This window comes from Capricornis sumatraensis, chromosome 18 (assembly GCF_032405125.1).
Source record: "Capricornis sumatraensis isolate serow.1 chromosome 18, serow.2, whole genome shotgun sequence".
Classification (NCBI taxonomy): domain Eukaryota; kingdom Metazoa; phylum Chordata; class Mammalia; order Artiodactyla; family Bovidae; genus Capricornis; species Capricornis sumatraensis.
Window position 1 is genome coordinate 41742051 of NC_091086.1, and position 16090 is coordinate 41758140.

General features: G+C 41.8%; 1 protein-coding gene across 6 annotated transcripts in view; it reads left to right on the forward strand.

The window, feature by feature from the left end:
- Nucleotides 1-2832, forward strand: part of DAB2 (DAB adaptor protein 2) — a 56771-nt gene extending 53939 nt beyond the window's left edge. For 5 of the 6 annotated variants that reach the window (XM_068990401.1, XM_068990400.1, XM_068990402.1 and 2 more), the window contains one exon: nt 1169-2832. The gene's annotated coding sequence lies outside the window, so the exon portion shown is untranslated. The remainder of the gene's footprint in view (nt 1-1168) is intronic. The other variant, XR_011146256.1, reaches the window with a different exon arrangement.
- The last annotated feature ends 13258 nt before the right edge of the window (nt 2833-16090 follow it).

A 16090-nucleotide genomic window follows, 5' to 3' on the forward strand; every position in this document is an offset into this window, starting at 1 on the left:
CTTGAAAGGCAAGTTCAGATGAGTCCACTGGTGGGTTTTATCCTCAGTCAGTTATTGTGGATTACCACCTTAGACTTGGAAACAGCAACGCACTCCAGTATTCTTGCCTGGAGAATGTCATGGACAGAGGAGCCTGGCAGGCTACAGTCCATGGGGTCGCAAGAGTCGGACACGACTTAGCAACTGAACCACCACCAGCACCTTAGATTGAGATCTGGGAGTGAAGATGGGAGTGTGTTTCTTTCTCATCAGTTAGTGGAAGCAACTTTATCTGATCTTAAAAGATTGCAGTTTGTGGAGGAGAAGAGGCTTATCTGCATTTTAGAGGAAGTAAGGGATAGCTGGAAGAGGAGAAAAATAGGAAGAATGAAAAGAACCCAAACCCATTTTTTTTCCCAGTTTTGCCCCCTGGCCCCCGTTCACGTGGGACTACCAAACTCTCGACCCCAACTCTCTCTCAACCCATGTAGAACTTAATTATTTTAAATAGATACATATCTTAAGTCTGATACTAACAATAAGATTTGAGTTTATTTGCAATTTGGATTATCTCCCTCACTCCACTTCTATAATTACAGTCTTTCTGAAAATGTTTTTCCATAAAATAGGCTACAGTGAGTGAGATTATTGAAAAGGCAAATTTTCAATTGAAAAGGCCCTAGCCCTGAGGAATCCCCCTTGGTGCTGAGGAAAAGCTTTATTTTAGCAAGTATCCAGATGAGTTGCAATGTAATAAAATGGTATGATATATTGAATCTTAACAGGGACTCACTCTTGCCTCCTCTCCCGGAGAGGCACCCATGAACCAAGCAAAAGGAATAACATGCACTAACAGTCTAGGAGGATTGTTTGCATCTAATTGAATTGACTAGAGGTCTGTCTGGAAGCACTTCCTTCTTTAGGTCATGAAGGAAGGGGAATTCTAGTTAACCTACTAAATGGTAGATTGAGGAGTGAGTAGAAGAACTACCGTGGGACAAAATGGCTAACATTATTGAGCACCTGAGTTAATCACTGTATTACAGATTCTACATCAGTTGTTTTATCCTCTTGAATCAGTCCTAGGAGATACTATTATTAACATAGATAATAACTTAATGTTTAACACATTAAATATTTGACCCCAGAATTCTAACCATGGGTTTTTGTCTTCTCCATACTTCTCTAGGAACTTGGCATGCTGACTGTCCAGAGAAACAAAGAGGTTGGCCTTGGTAGTCAAGGACAAAGCTAATTGGCAGACAAGTCCTGACCTTTGCCCTTGTTTTAGCTTTGACATATTATCAATTGCCTTATTTCTTGCTGCCTCTCCCACTTGTAGAATACCTTCTTCTTTCTGTTTCGCTAAACTGAATCTATGGCTTTAAATAAATTAAGAACCTAAACTCCCTAGCCGAATGTAAGCGAAGTAGTTTTCCTACTTGGACCCTTGTCTATTGTGACCCTAGAACCTTCTGGAATCCATGTGACCCATGTACCCTTTGGTTGGGTGATGCAGCCACCACAACCCCTCAGATTATACTGTTTTGAATAAATTTTGAAATCCCTACTGTTCATAGTGTTTGGGGGTTCTGTTTCAGAGCATTAAACCTAAAGATTGTAGAACAAGGCACTTTCTCAGACCGTCACTTACAGAGCATTTTTAAAGTAAAATGGAAGCAAGTTCAATTTCTCCTTAGGAGAATCTTCTTGGAATCTGACACACCCACGACTGTTTTCAAGGATGCAACTTTTCTTTCTGAAGATACATTTTCTCTCAAGGGTGAGATTGTCCTTTCTCTTACCTCTTGCTAGCTATTTCGAAGGAGGGAACAATCATTTTTCATCTCTCCTCTTCTTTTACCTCCAGTTCTCTTTTCAGTCATTTTTGCTCCTGGGCTTCTCTCTTTCTTAAACAATAGAGTTTTATGGGGCAAAAAAATCTAATGATTCACAGGTCTGAAGCCACTATGCTCTACCTTCTCAGTAATCGCTAATCTCAGTAACTAGAGTTGCAAATGCACACCACCTTTATCCTTTCTATGGAATAAGAGGCTATCTTCTCGAGCTGAAGTTCCAGAACAGTTCACGTTGAGGAAAAATTGAACTCGACTCAGCAATGAAGGACTGCATTCCTAAGAGAAGCAGATCACAAAGTTAAATGTGATTGTGCCAAACATGATAGGTGCTTATCTGGGGTCACGCCAGACCTTTATCCAGTAACTGGAAAGCTTTCTTGATGCCACCGTCTCACAGTCAGAAGATAAATGGGGGCGGGGGGTGGATTCTGTAGAGCAAGTATTTGGTGTTATCTTTAAAAATTTAATGTAGGCAGTATTTTTCTCCTCACAATCTTGGAAACTCTTCCAGCTCATTTTCAGTCTTGTTGTTGGCACAGATCTGAAAGGTTTGTTCTTGCCATAATAAGTTTTGTTTTATTTTGTTTATGTTGGGTTTCTAATGTTATTTCTTGACCCCTAGTGCTCAGGTTCTTGTGGGTGTTAATCAACCACATACAATGTTATCTTTAGGTGGAAGAAGAGGATGACTGCTCAGGATCAAAACAAGATGGTGGCCTCATGAACCTCTGTTGATTAGCCCCAAGTAGTCCAAGCTAAAGTCCTATGGTTTTATGTTGAATGGTAATAGCTGATCATGTATGGCAATGTCTGACTTTCTACTCAGTTATTATCAACAGACTTGAAATAATATTTTATATGTCCAAATACCTAAATGTGCTAAACTGGAGGCAATTATTTCTAGATAGTTTGAATTTTTGAAAGTAGACAATTTTTTGAAACTGATGACCAGCCACACAATTGTTTTGTACATACTTATTTCCTTGTGCACTTTTCTGTATGCAAAGAAAGCTATAAATTTACTCATTTCAATAAACTGGAATAGCAGAATCTCATGTGTTACTGTCAATTCATTTGACCCCTGCTTTGGGTTGATGTGATAGGGTCAAGATATAACATATACTAGTGTAAGGTGAGCAAATGTTAATTATGGCACATTCTGGATTATCACCAAAATGAAAAAGTAGAAATCTGTGAAATAGGACCACAGGTAAATTAATATCTGATGCTTTTCAAGACTCAATTTTCCTCTCTCAGACCTATACATTCTCCTTTCCTGGGAGTTTAATGGGAGTCCAGTGGATAAGACCTATGCCAGAACAACCTCAATTATGTCTAGTATAAAAATCATTCATTAGTAAACTTTTGGTTCATGCCTTTTACCCTTTCCTCCCCTGTTCTTTATTCAGTGATGTTTGACTTCATCAAAACACAGCTCTGTGGACTGGTTTAAGCTTCTGTAAGCTACTCAGAAGAGCTTCTAAGTGAGGTGGGCAAGCTAATGGTCAAATGTCTTTAGCACCAGGACACTCTTAAACACTCTCCCTTATTTAAAAAAAATAAAAAAGACATTCAAGGCTCTCATTCATTTCAAGACCAAGAGCTACAAAACAGATGACCCCAAAGCAGACACTCCTTGAGTGTAGAAGTCTTGGTGTTAAACTTGACATCTCCAGGTAATCAGATGAACTTGACAGAATAAGTGTCATTGATTGGCATTTACTGTTCTGGGATATTTGATAGTATTGCCTTACCTTTCCTTTTAACTGAAACATTTGATCTGTTTCTGAGTAGAATATAGAGAAACAGACTCCACATGTAAGCAGCTTCCAGTAAACCACAGATGAGCTGGAAAGGGCTGCTGATAAGAATATGTTGCACAAATTACATGGCGTATCCAAATGCTCTGCAGTGTATCTAACCCATTGAACCTGTGTGATATTTCCATGTGGTTTAAGCAAGCTCTTGCCAGAGGTTAACCCTTGCTCGTGTGTACAAGGGGATGACATTCACTTCAGTGCAGTAGTAACTGCTGTTAACCAAGCAGAGGGAGGTGCCTCCTGAAGTGTCCCTGTGAAGTGGAAACAGACCTCTTTAGAGTCTCTTAGTAGCAGCAGTAGCTTCCTTGGTAGCTCAGTTGGTAAAGAATCCGCCTGCAATGCAAGAGACCCTGGTTCGATTCCTGGGTCAGGAAGATCCCCTGGAAAAGGGATTATCTACACACTCCGGGATTTTGGGCTTCCCTGGTGGCTCAGATGGTAAAGAATCTGCCTGCAATGCCGGAGACCTGGATTCAATCCCTGTGTTGGGAAGATGCCCTGGAGGAGGGAATGGCAACCCATTCTAGTATTCTTGTCTGGAGAATCCCCATGGACAGAGAAGCCTGGTGAGCTACAGTCCAGGGGGTTGCAAAGAGTCAGACCTGATGGAGTGACTAAGCACAGCACAGCACAGTAGCAGCGGTGTTTAAGCCTGTAAGCCGGGAATTCAGCTTTTACAGTAAAACTGTTATCCTTGGGAGAGGGTTTCATTGAAGCATCACATAAATCTAAGCTAAAAGCTGAACTTCAACAGCCAGTGTGCCTTCCAATCTCTCACACGTAACCGATACAAAGAGAGAAAGTATTAATTTTCTCAAAATAATCTTGCATTTGTGAAGTACTTTACCATTTACACAATATAACTTCATTCTCTTGCCACTGTAATTCAGCAAGATGGGATCTATTACTGTTCCAGCTCATCTGAGAATGGCATTGTGCTTTAAAATGGCTACAATTTGCTTCAATTCTTTAAGTGAGTGGTTTCCATGGTATATTACCGTAAAACTGTGTGTCTTAACTACCTTTACTATAGAAGTTGGTAAAGCTGAAAACTTGATCTCCCAGCCTCCCTTGTACCTAGCAGTAGTCATATGACCATATTCTGGCTATTGAGAAATTTCAGCTATGTAGGGAGATCTTTTCAGTCAGTGTTTTCAAATTCCTCCATGAAAATATTAACACTGTGTCTCAAGAACCAGAGTGTGATTCTGTGTCTTTCTGTGCTGACAGCAGGGAGGGGAAAGAACAGAGGATGTAGCTAACTCAGCCATTTGGTTGACTCTGCAATAAACTGATGAGTGAGGACTCTGACCCGTATTCCTGGAATGGGTTCAATATAAAGTCTCCTAGTGAAAGACAAGAGCTCCCCAACAGTCCTTGGTAAATATTTAAGCTATTGTAACCTTTGGAGGAGATTGCTAAATAATAAAATACGAGATTATTGCTGGGAAATGCTATGTTTTAACAAACTCTCTCTGTTAAAAACAACTAAGTCTCATGTTCTAGGTTGTTATGCCAAATGTGGACACACACAGGCTGTGGTGGCAGCAGCTCTCTTAATGGGTCCTAATTACAGTAGTGCTGATGAACGAGGCTCAGCCTTGTATCATCTCACTCGATGAGGGACTTAGCCCCTCATTCTCTCTTGCTTCTCTGAATGTGCTTAATTACTAGACCTCTATCATGTGCTGGGGATTCCCTGGTGGCTCAGAAGGTAAAGCATCTGCCTGCAATGTGGGAGACCCGGGTTCGATGCCCGGGTCGGAAGATCCCCTGGAGAAGGAAATGGTAACCCACTCCAGTACTCTTGCCTAGAAAATTCCATGGATGGAGGAGCCTGGTGGGCTACAGTCCATGGGGTTGCGAAGAGTTGGACACAACTGAGCAACTTCACTCACTCACCATGTGCTGAAGATCATAAAAGTGCCAGTCTCCAGGGAGACAATCGTGGTGGCTGCTCAGCGGCAAAGAAACTGGGCTTCTGTCATGACCAAAGATGATGTGGTTATACAAGAAAAGAAACAAAAACAAAAACAAAAATCATCTCTGAGTCTACATGAGTTTTCCCTAACATTAGCTGTGGAGTTTTCTGTCAATTCATTTTTATTTGCTTGACTTCAGTTCAGTTCAGTTCAGTGCAGTCACTCAGTCATGTCTGACTCTTTGCAACCCCATGGACTGCAGCACGCAAGGCTTCCCTGTCCATCACCAACTCCCAGATCCTACTCAAACTCATGTCCATTGAGTCGGTGATCCCATCCAGCCATCTCATCCTCTGTCCTCCCCTTCTCCTCCCACCTTCAATCTTTCCCAGCATCAGGGTCTTTTCCAATGAATCAGTTCTTCCCATCAGGTGGCCAAAGTATTGGAGTTTCAGCTTCAGCATTAGTCGTTCCAATAAATATTCAGGACTGATTTCCTTTAGGATGGACTGGTTGGATCTCCTTGCAGTCCAAGGGACTCTCAAGAGTCTTCTCCAACACCACAGTTCAAAAGCATCAGTTTTTCCATGCTCAGCTTTCTTTATAGTCCAACTCTCACATCCATAAATGACTACTGCAAAAACAATAGCTTTGACTAGATGGACCTTTGTTGGCAAAGTAATATCTCTGCTTTTTAATATGCTGTCTAGATTGGTCATAGCTTTTCTTCCAAGGAGCAAGTGTCTTTTGATTTCATGGCTGCAGTCACCATCTGCAGTGATTTTGGAGCCCAGAAAAATAAAGTCTCTCGCTGTTTCCATTGTTTCCTCATCTATTTGCCATGAAGTGAGGGGGCCAGATGCTATGAACATAGTTTTCTGAATGTTGAGTTTTAAGCCAATTTTTTCACCCTCTTCTTTCACTTTCATCAAGAGCCTCTTTAGTTTTTCTTTGCTTTCTGAGATAAGGGTGGTATCATCTGCATATCTGAGGTTATTTATATTTCTCCCAGAATTCTTGATTCCAGCTTGTTCTTCATCCAGCCTAGCATTTCTCATGATGTGCTCTGCATATACGTTAAATAAGCAGGATGACAATATACAGCCTTGATGTACTCCTTTTCCTATTTGGAACCAGTCTGTTGTTCCATGTCCAGTTCTAACTGTTGCTTCTTGACCTGCATACAGGTTTCTCAGGAGGCAGGTCAGGTGGTCTGGTATTCCCATCTCTTGAAGAATTTCCCACAGTTTATGTGATCCACACAGTGAAAGGCTTTGGCATAGTCAATAAAGCAGAAGTAGATGTTTTTCTGGCACTCTTCCTTTTTCCATGATCCAGCGGATGTTGGCAATTTGATCTCTGGTTCCTCTGCCTTTTCTAAAACCAGCTTGAACATCTGGAAGTTCACAGTTCATGTACTGTTGAAGCCTGGCTTGGAGAATTTTGAGCGTTATTTTGCTAGCGTGTAAGATGAGTGTAATTGTGCTGCAGTTTGAGCATTCTTCAGCATTGTCTTTCTTTGGGATTGGAATGAAAACTGACCTTTTCCAGTCCTGTGGCCACTGCTGCATTTTCCAAATTCGCTGGCATATTGAATGCAGCACTTTCACAGCATCATCTTTTAGGAGTTGAAACAGCTCAACTGGAATTCCATCACCTCCACTAGCTTTGTTTGCAGTGATGCTTTCTAAGGCCCACTTGACTTTGCATTCCAGGATATCTGGCTCTAGATTAGTGATCACACCACCGTGGTTATCTGAGTCATTAAGATATTTTTTGTATAGTTCCTCTGTGTATTCTTGTGTATGTTTGACTTCAGTCCCTATTATCTTACTTTACCTGTAAAAAAGGGAAATGATTGCTGTTCCAAAAGTTACAGGGTCAACCACCTGGGCTGAGGCTGGATTTGGGATGTTTCTGGAGTAAGTCTGAGGCTGCCTCCACCAGGTACTTACTTACGCTGATGGATCATCACAGAACCTGTTGTTTGAGGGCAGCTAAGAGGGGTGCTGGAGCACAGGAGCTAGCAGAGAAGGAGGAGGAAGAGACGGAAGGGTCAGTGTGACATGTGCCTTCTTGTCTCCCTCACTGGCCAGTGAACCTGGTTCACTGGGTCTTGATGGTGGAAACAAGAGGGCTAAAAACAGGAGGAACTGCCTCTTTCTGATGAAAGACCTTGGGCAAGGCAGGCAGTTTATGGCCCACATGTCCACTCATAATGAACAGACAACAGTAATGGAAAGGCTCATAGTGGCTAAAATTAGTAGCGGTTATTTTTTTCCTATAAAAGTCTAGATTGATGGCTGCTGATGCTGCCTCAGCAACTCAACAAGACCCTCAAGGGCACAGACTCTTAACTTTTCACTCCAACTTTTGTAGCTTTGGCTTTCTGTTCTTCAGTTTGTTTCTTAATGGTCACAGATGGCCGTGTAGCTCTTGAATGGATGTTAACCATTCAAGGAGAGCAGAAGTGGAAAGGTGGTGCAGTCCATATCTGCTTCTCATACCAAGCATTTCGGTTTTCTCCAAGGCTTTCTAGTGGACTCCAACTATGGCTCATTAGTCAGAATGTGGTCAAATGGTCACTCTGAGGTGCAAGGGAGGCTGGGAAACCAAGTTTTTAGCTTTACCAGAATGGCAAACCACTCCAGTATTCTTGCCTAGAGAATCTTCTGGACAGAGGAGCCTGGAGGGGGCTACAGTCCATGGGGTTAGAAAGAGTCAGATATGACTGAACAACTGAGCACAAAACAGAGGAAAGGGAGTTAAGGAAGAGGCAGGGCTGGCTGTTTCATTCGTGCGCCCCGGGGCAAAATACAGATGGAGGAATCTCCATGGCTCAAAGCAGGGCAAAAACCCTATTAAAGGCAGTAAAATATAAAGCTCTCTCCTTTCTTATGAAATGTCTCTCTTAATATGATGTATTTTGTTTGTCATTTAATGTTGTTTTAAGTAAAGAAAAATTAAAATGTTAAAATATTAGTATGAATTTTACCTATAATCTTTAATTCATATGTGGAATCACTGAAATTATACAATTTATATTTCATAAGTCATATATGCACATGTTGCTATTGTTTAGTCACTCAGTCATGTCTGACTCTTTGTGACCCCGTGGACTGCAGCACGCCCAGCTTCCTGTCCTTCACTATCTCCTGGAGTTTGCACAAACTCATGTCCATTGAGTCAGTGATGCCGTCCAATTGTCTCATCCTCTGTTGCCTCTTCTCCTCCTGTCCTCTTGCATTTCATTCCTACCAGAACCATTAGAAACACTGCACAAAATTAGCTCGATTGTCTTTAATTCACTTCTTCATGCATGTGTATCTCACCAGCATATCTCACTTATGAGTAAAACAGATAGAAGAAAAGAAAATAAGTGTTGCCCTATCTTTTTCTTTCCTTCTATGTTGTTGCTTTCAGTGTTCAGTTCAGTTCAGTCACTCAGTCGTGTCTGACTCTTTGCGACCCCATGGATTGCAGCATGCCAGGCTTCCCTGTCCATCACCAACTCCCAGAACTTACTCAAACTCTTGTCAACAGAGTCGGTGATGCCATCCAACCATCGCTTGCAGCGTTACATAGATGTTAATGCACAGAAGGAACACTAGTAATAAAGTGTTCCTTTACTGATGTTTCCTGGTCATTTGTAGAGTTCTGTGTGTGGAAAATCCCATGGACAGAGGCATCTATAGGGTTGCAAAGAAGCAGACATGACTGAGCACACATGCAGGTGTGTGTTGGAAGTAAGTTCTGGTTCAGAGAGTGTGACTTCTCAGGGCTGTCAGTGTCACCTAGCCCCCACCCTCACTTAACCCCCCACTTACTCAGTCTTAAGCGTAAAGTGCATCATGTCTCACCTTATTCTCACTTTTGCTTTGATTCACTGAACTCCCGCACATCATAAATCCACTTGAATCCTTGAATCCTATGCTCACAGGACAACATAAACACTCTGTGCAAATGGGGAGCCATGGAAGGAGGAATGCACAGTGCATATTCCTTCTGCTTGTGCACATGTTCCACTTTACCATCAAACTTAACTTTCAAAACAAGAGTCCCAACACAAAATTCAGAATTTCAAGATGGCAGCTGCCTGAGCATTAAACCAAGCCTCAGTGTTGACCCCTGGGCTATCTCACATGGTCTTGAAGCCAGTCCTGGCCAGAGAACTTAGAAATGGATGATGGATTAGCTAATGTGCTTCCCACAAGCCCAGGTCATTGTTTAACCCCAAGTTGGCTGACCTCCCAACGCAGATGGAGGCAGTCTTTGACTCCACAACACCCTAAGGGCAGAAGAGAAGCACATTCGTAGAGCATATTCAGCAAAATTAATGGTGGGGCACTTTGACTAGCAAGTAGAAGCTAAAGAATGCAGAGGACTAATCTCTGTGTGTTAAGGCCAGGAGGTTACCAAACAGAATTAAATAGAAGAGGGCAGGAAACTACAAGTCTCTTCGTTGGGAGGCTTTAATGCTAATACAAACCTAATTTGAACTCAAAGGGATGTGCCATTTCAGTTGAAGGGATCCTGAGGGGAGGACTGTGAAACTCCTGAGTAATTACTTTCTAAAGGGCTTTACAATTCTTCATTTTACTTCACTGCAAGCACAACACTGCCAGACTTGAAAAGCAAGAGTAGTGGATTCAGGGATGGTCCACAGAAGTCATGGAATGATAACAGCAAACACCTACCCAGCATTTATCACAGGCAGAAGCTCTTCTGAGAGTATAACAATAAACAATTTAATTTCATATTAACTCTATGAAGTGGGCTGCTGCTACTGACTGTGAACATTTCCTAGAAAAGGACACTGAGGCACAAAGAACTTGAGTCATTGCCCAAAGTCGCATAGCCAGTAAGTGGCTGAAGTGGAAACCTAACCCCGGGGCCGAGTGCCCTTGCACTTAACCTCGAGTTAACCACTTAACCACCCCACTCCCTCCAAAAACTGGTGTCATTGTCTTTAGACTGGCGTGTCTCATGTTTACCCAGACTGTATTCTCTCTACAGTATTTCTCTACTCTTCCACATCCTACAACCAAAATGCTTACAAAATTGAATGAAAAAAATTTTTTTTCATCCATTTTTTCCTTTGACTCTTTCAGAGCTCATTTTCGGGGTAAAATAAATTATCACTTCAAAGAGTAAATTTTCTGGCTGTTACAAATGCAGCAACCGTCTTAACCTCATGCTCAGTTTATTCTAATTCAGATATTTCCCATCAGCATGTTGAAGTATTTTTAATCAGACTGTTCACAGTGAATGATGAGTTATGAGTAATATTCTTCCAATTTCTTCTACATTGTAAATAGCAAACTATCCTGCATCATCTCATGGTCAGACCAGGTGCATGGTTCACAGTCAGTGAAGAAAGCTGTTCACACAAATTCACACATTTTATAACAGCACTACCGTTATAAAATTGCACAATTTTTTTTACAACCCAATGGCCAGTTAATGTATCATGTTCTTCGTGAAGTGGATCAAAGCTATGGGTTGATGACACACGGTTTAATTATTCTTTCTTTACAGTGCTTACTTATTCTCTCTTCCTCAGTTCTTCAGTGGTGGCAACTTCCTTCAGCTTCTAATTTGACAAACAAAAACTCTAGACTTATAGAGAATGGAAACTGACCAGGTGAACTCAAAGCAGGGAGATTTCTTACAGTCCATCAACAAGTCATACAAAACCCCAAGACAAGGAAAAGTTCAAGTCAGTAGAGAGGGAAAAAATGAAGACAATGCTGGACCAGAAACAAGATGACATTCCTGACTTAAATCATCTATAGCTACGGACTAGCCCCATCCCTAGAGAAGAAGGATTACTAAAAACGTTTAGAGAAGACAAAATTTTGCTTACACTATATTTAGGTGCTTCCCTGGTGGCTCAGATGGTAAAGACTGCGTGCAATGCAGAAGACCTGGGTTGGATCCCTGGATTGGTAAGAGGAGAAGGAAAAGGCAACCCACTCCAGTATTCTTGCCTGAAAAATTCCATGGACAGAGAAGCCTGGGGGGCTACAGTGCATGGGGTAGCAAAGAGTCAGACATGACTGAGGGACTAACACTTTCACACTCAAGTGCAGAAAGAAAAATATATCCACATTCTTTTGTCTCTTCTTTCCTTCCTTTCTTTCTCCTTCCCTCCGTTCCCTTCCTCCTTCCTTTATTCCTATGAATCTGGTCTTCCTTACAAGTCTCCACTCTCCTGGATGGAGAGCCGGGTCCTAGAACCTCAATCCAGTCCTCAGGGTTTCTGTGCTAGGTAACACTATCTCTTTCTCATACGTACACAGTGTTTTAGATTTCTTCCCCTTCTTCCTGCTCCTCTCCGTGATGCTGTTTAGTTTTCTGGGCGGTGTGGAGGGAGGTGTTGAGAAAGAAGTTTCGACCCTCAGGTAGATCTTTAAACTATCCTCCTTCCAGTATTTATAGCATTTATCTCATCTACCTGGGCACTGACATCTTGGTATCTGCAGCTAGAATTTTTGACTGAAGAATGTCGGATCTGGTCTTCTTCATGAAATTGGGGGAGTCTACAGGACCTGGTGGACCACACTGCTGCCTGGACCTCACCTTGGCCCTCACTGATGCTGACTCCTGAGATCTGACTGTAAATGCCTTCCTAACCCTTCTCTCAGCTCCAGAGTCACTCTGTCCTTGACAGAGCAAGCCTGACACTACCCACCTCATCCCTCCTCAGGACACGCATACATGCATGTGAAGTCACTTCAGTCGTGTCTGACTCTGTGTGACCCTATGGACTGACTGTAGCCCCCCAGGCTCCTCTGCCCATGAGGCTTCTCCAGGCAAAAATACTGGAGTGGATTGCCATGCCCTCCTCCAGGGGCTCCTCCTCAGGACAGAGGGGAACAAATATCCACTGTGACACATGGCAGTCAAAGAAACTTAGGAAGCCAGATCAGTCGCTCCTTCTCTGCTCAAACACACAGCACAAATACTTTTTTTTCAAGTTAGCTTTTTGCCCCAAACTGAGAAAGTCTGGAAGTTGTTCCCCAGAGTTCAAAATGGCAAGGACTGAAGCATCTGTCTTTGACCTCAACCTGCTTAACATATTGGCCTCATTCTAGCCTGAAATGGTGACTCAGAGCTCACATCTCCAAGCCTGCTCCTCTGACTCCTAGTTCTTTCTTTCTTATAATTTTTGAGGAACAGCATTCTCTGTACTATCCTCTGTGTTGTCCAAAGTGCTTTGATATTCACAGCGAGTCGATTGCTTCTTATTTCACCATCCTCCCTGGGCATGCCTCAGTGTTCAGCCCTGAAATTGTGAAGCGTCAAGAAAGCACAATTTTAAAAGATAAAATTAAAGAGATTTAAGATTTGCAAAGCATCATCCCTTGTTCTATTTACCTGGGTTTATATATTGTTAACTAATGAGTCTGTATATAATTTGGTCCTCAAATACTGGTTTCTTTTTGTCAAAGTCTTAAGTTCCAAAGCCAAATATATAAATACCTGAAACAAATGAAATGAACTGATCATTCAGTAACTATAGAATAACTATGAAGTAACTGCTTAACATTTCATACACTATCAGAATAGTAATGCAATAAAAGACAAAGATGACTTTGAGATATAGAAACAGAAAAACAGGGGAATGGTGACTCACTAATGAAATAGGGAATATAAGAAGAACTTCCTTGACAGGGACAGGGCAAGAAGTATGCATTTGATTTTAGACATGACAAGTTCAACTTAACACAAATTAAAAATCCATTTCTTAGAAGTACTTGAATATTGTTAAGCTGGAAAGTAGCACAATACATTTTACATCTTTTAAAATGATCACTTGCAGATATCTATACTTTCAAAACAAGAACCCAGATTTTGGTAAAGGAGCTTCAACAGACCATCTTTTGAGACTTCTGGTTCCAACAGACCACCTCTTGAGACTACTGGTTCTAAATAATGGGTGTAACCTTAAGAGTAGATAAGAAAAGTAGGTAGAGATTGAGGAAAGAAGGGGAATAGTAGCATCTGCTGGATGGAAAGGAGCATCTGATGGATGAGGGATCTGCTGTTCGGTCATTAAGTCGTGTCTGACTCTTTGTGACCCCAAGGACCATGGCATGCCAGACTTCCCTGACCTTCAAGGGACAGCAGTTAACAAATGAAAAGTGGAAGAACAGGAAATGCTGTATCATAAAAGCCAAAGAAACAGATAACTTTCAGGCATAAGAGCAGCCAGTAGGGTCAAATGCTTCTATGAGACAAAGACAGGGCCAAAAAAATGTACCTCAGATTCAGCAATATGGAGGTCTTCAGTGGAGTAAAAGGCAGGCTGCAACAAACTGAAGGTAAAGGAAGACCCATGTGGTAAAAAGACATGGGCTCAATCCCTGGGTCAGAAAGATCTCCTGGAGGAGGAAATGGCAACCCACTCCAGTATTCTTGCCTGGGAAATCTCATGTACCTTGAAGACCAAGGAGATCTTGGCAGGTTACAGTCCAGGGAATTGCAAAGAGCTGGACCTGACTGAGCTCAAGACCAGACGAATTAGAATAGTACCAACAGAACTGGCGATGTGGTAGGAAAAGCCTAAGATTCGCCAAGTTCAAATTCCAGCTACTCAGCACTGAGGGTGGGTGATGCTGGACAAATGAGGTTATTTCAGTGAACCTCAGCTTCCTCAGTTGTAAAATGGGTTATCTTGAGGATTACATGAGATGACACATACAACCTGGCACATTAGAGAAGTTTCATAAACATTTATTCATCCTGTTCTTTGGAAGCCACTGCTGCTAAGTCACTTCAGTCGAGCCACCAGGCTCCCCCATCCCTGGGATTCTCCAGGCAAGAACACTGGAGTGGGTTGTCATTTCCTTCTCCAATGCATGAAAATGAAAAGTGAAAGTGAAGTCGCTCAGTCGTGTCCAACTCTTAGCGACCGCATGGACTGCAGCCCACCAGGCTTCTCTGTCCATGAGATTTTCCAGGCAAGAGTACTGGAGTGGGGTGCCATTGCCTTCTCCGAATTTAAACACGTGTACACCCATGGCAGATTCATGTTGATATATGGCAAAACCAATACAATATTGTAAAGTAAAAATAAAAAAATAATAATAATAAAATTAAATTTAAAAAAAAATTTAAATGCTATCATTTTCATTTCTCTAGTCCAGTGCATCACCATGCCTCATTTCCTTGAAATACACATGGAAACACAAATCTCATTTCAAAAAATGTCCAATACATGATAGCTCTTAAGGGCAAAGAAGAGTTAAAAATGCTACAAAAATGTAAGACACTATATTTTTATAATTATTATTAATACAGTAAATTATTATTATACTTTGCCACTCCCATTATTTTGCTTCATTACATTTTTCCTGAACCATGGGGAAAAAAAATAACTTCTACAGAGCAATTCAATATTGAAACCAGTCAGCTAAGAAATACCCCTATCCATTTCCACCTCCAGTGAGTCAGTCTCCAAGGAGAGAGGTGACTTTTCAATTTCCTGTGGCTGCTTAGTCACTTCAGTCATGTCTGACTCTGTGCAACCCTATGGACTGTAGCCTGCCAAGCTACTCTGTCCATGAATTCTTTAGCCAGGAGTACTGGAGTGGGTTGCTATGCCCTCCTCCAGGGGATCTTCCCAACCCAGGAACTGAACCAGCATCTCTTAGGTCTCAAGAATTGGCAGATGGATTCTTTACCACTAGCCCCACCTGGGAAGCCCTTTCAGTCTCCAGTTACATGTAATTAATGAGTCAATTATCACAAAGTCTAATCAATTACCTTTAAGTCTAATTAGCATAAAGCATCATTCTACCATGCCTGCTTCCAAGACCTCCTTTCCACAAATATCCTGGCAGGATTCAGAGAGGCCATGTAAGAGAAGGGGTTAAAAACTCCTCCATTATATCTGAAAGATTTACACTATATCTAGATACAGCCCACTTGTCATTAGCAAGTATTCCCAAGCAGAGACCTTTGGGGAAAATTTATTCATCAATGTAGTTACAAGTGTCATCACACACGTTCGAATTGCCTCATTACTTGGCAATTCTACAAGATCTACATATTGACCGTGTAAATTGTCTACACAGCAGACTTAGGAACTGATGAAATTAATCCCATTAGAAAGCTCTTGCTCTGTATAAAAAAGAAAATAAAATTTTTTAGAGCGCGGGCAGGAAAGGGTGATGAAAGTAGTTAACTCTTTCTCTAGATAAGATAATAGAGAAGATGAAAAAGGTAGGCATTACTGGAAAACTAGCTCCCCAACTCTACTCTGTGTTTTGCCGGCCTTGGTATGTACTAATGTTTCAAATTTTCCTATTTTTAATTAATGAATACTTATGAAGTCCCCTTGTGCTGTGCTGTGCTTAGTTGCTCAGTCGTGTCTGACTCTTTGTAACCCCATGAACTGTAGCCCAGCAGGCTCCTCTGTCCATGGGGATTCTCCAGGCAAGAATACTGGAGTGGGTTGCCATGCCCTCCTCCAGGGGATCTTCCCAACCCAGGAATAAAACTG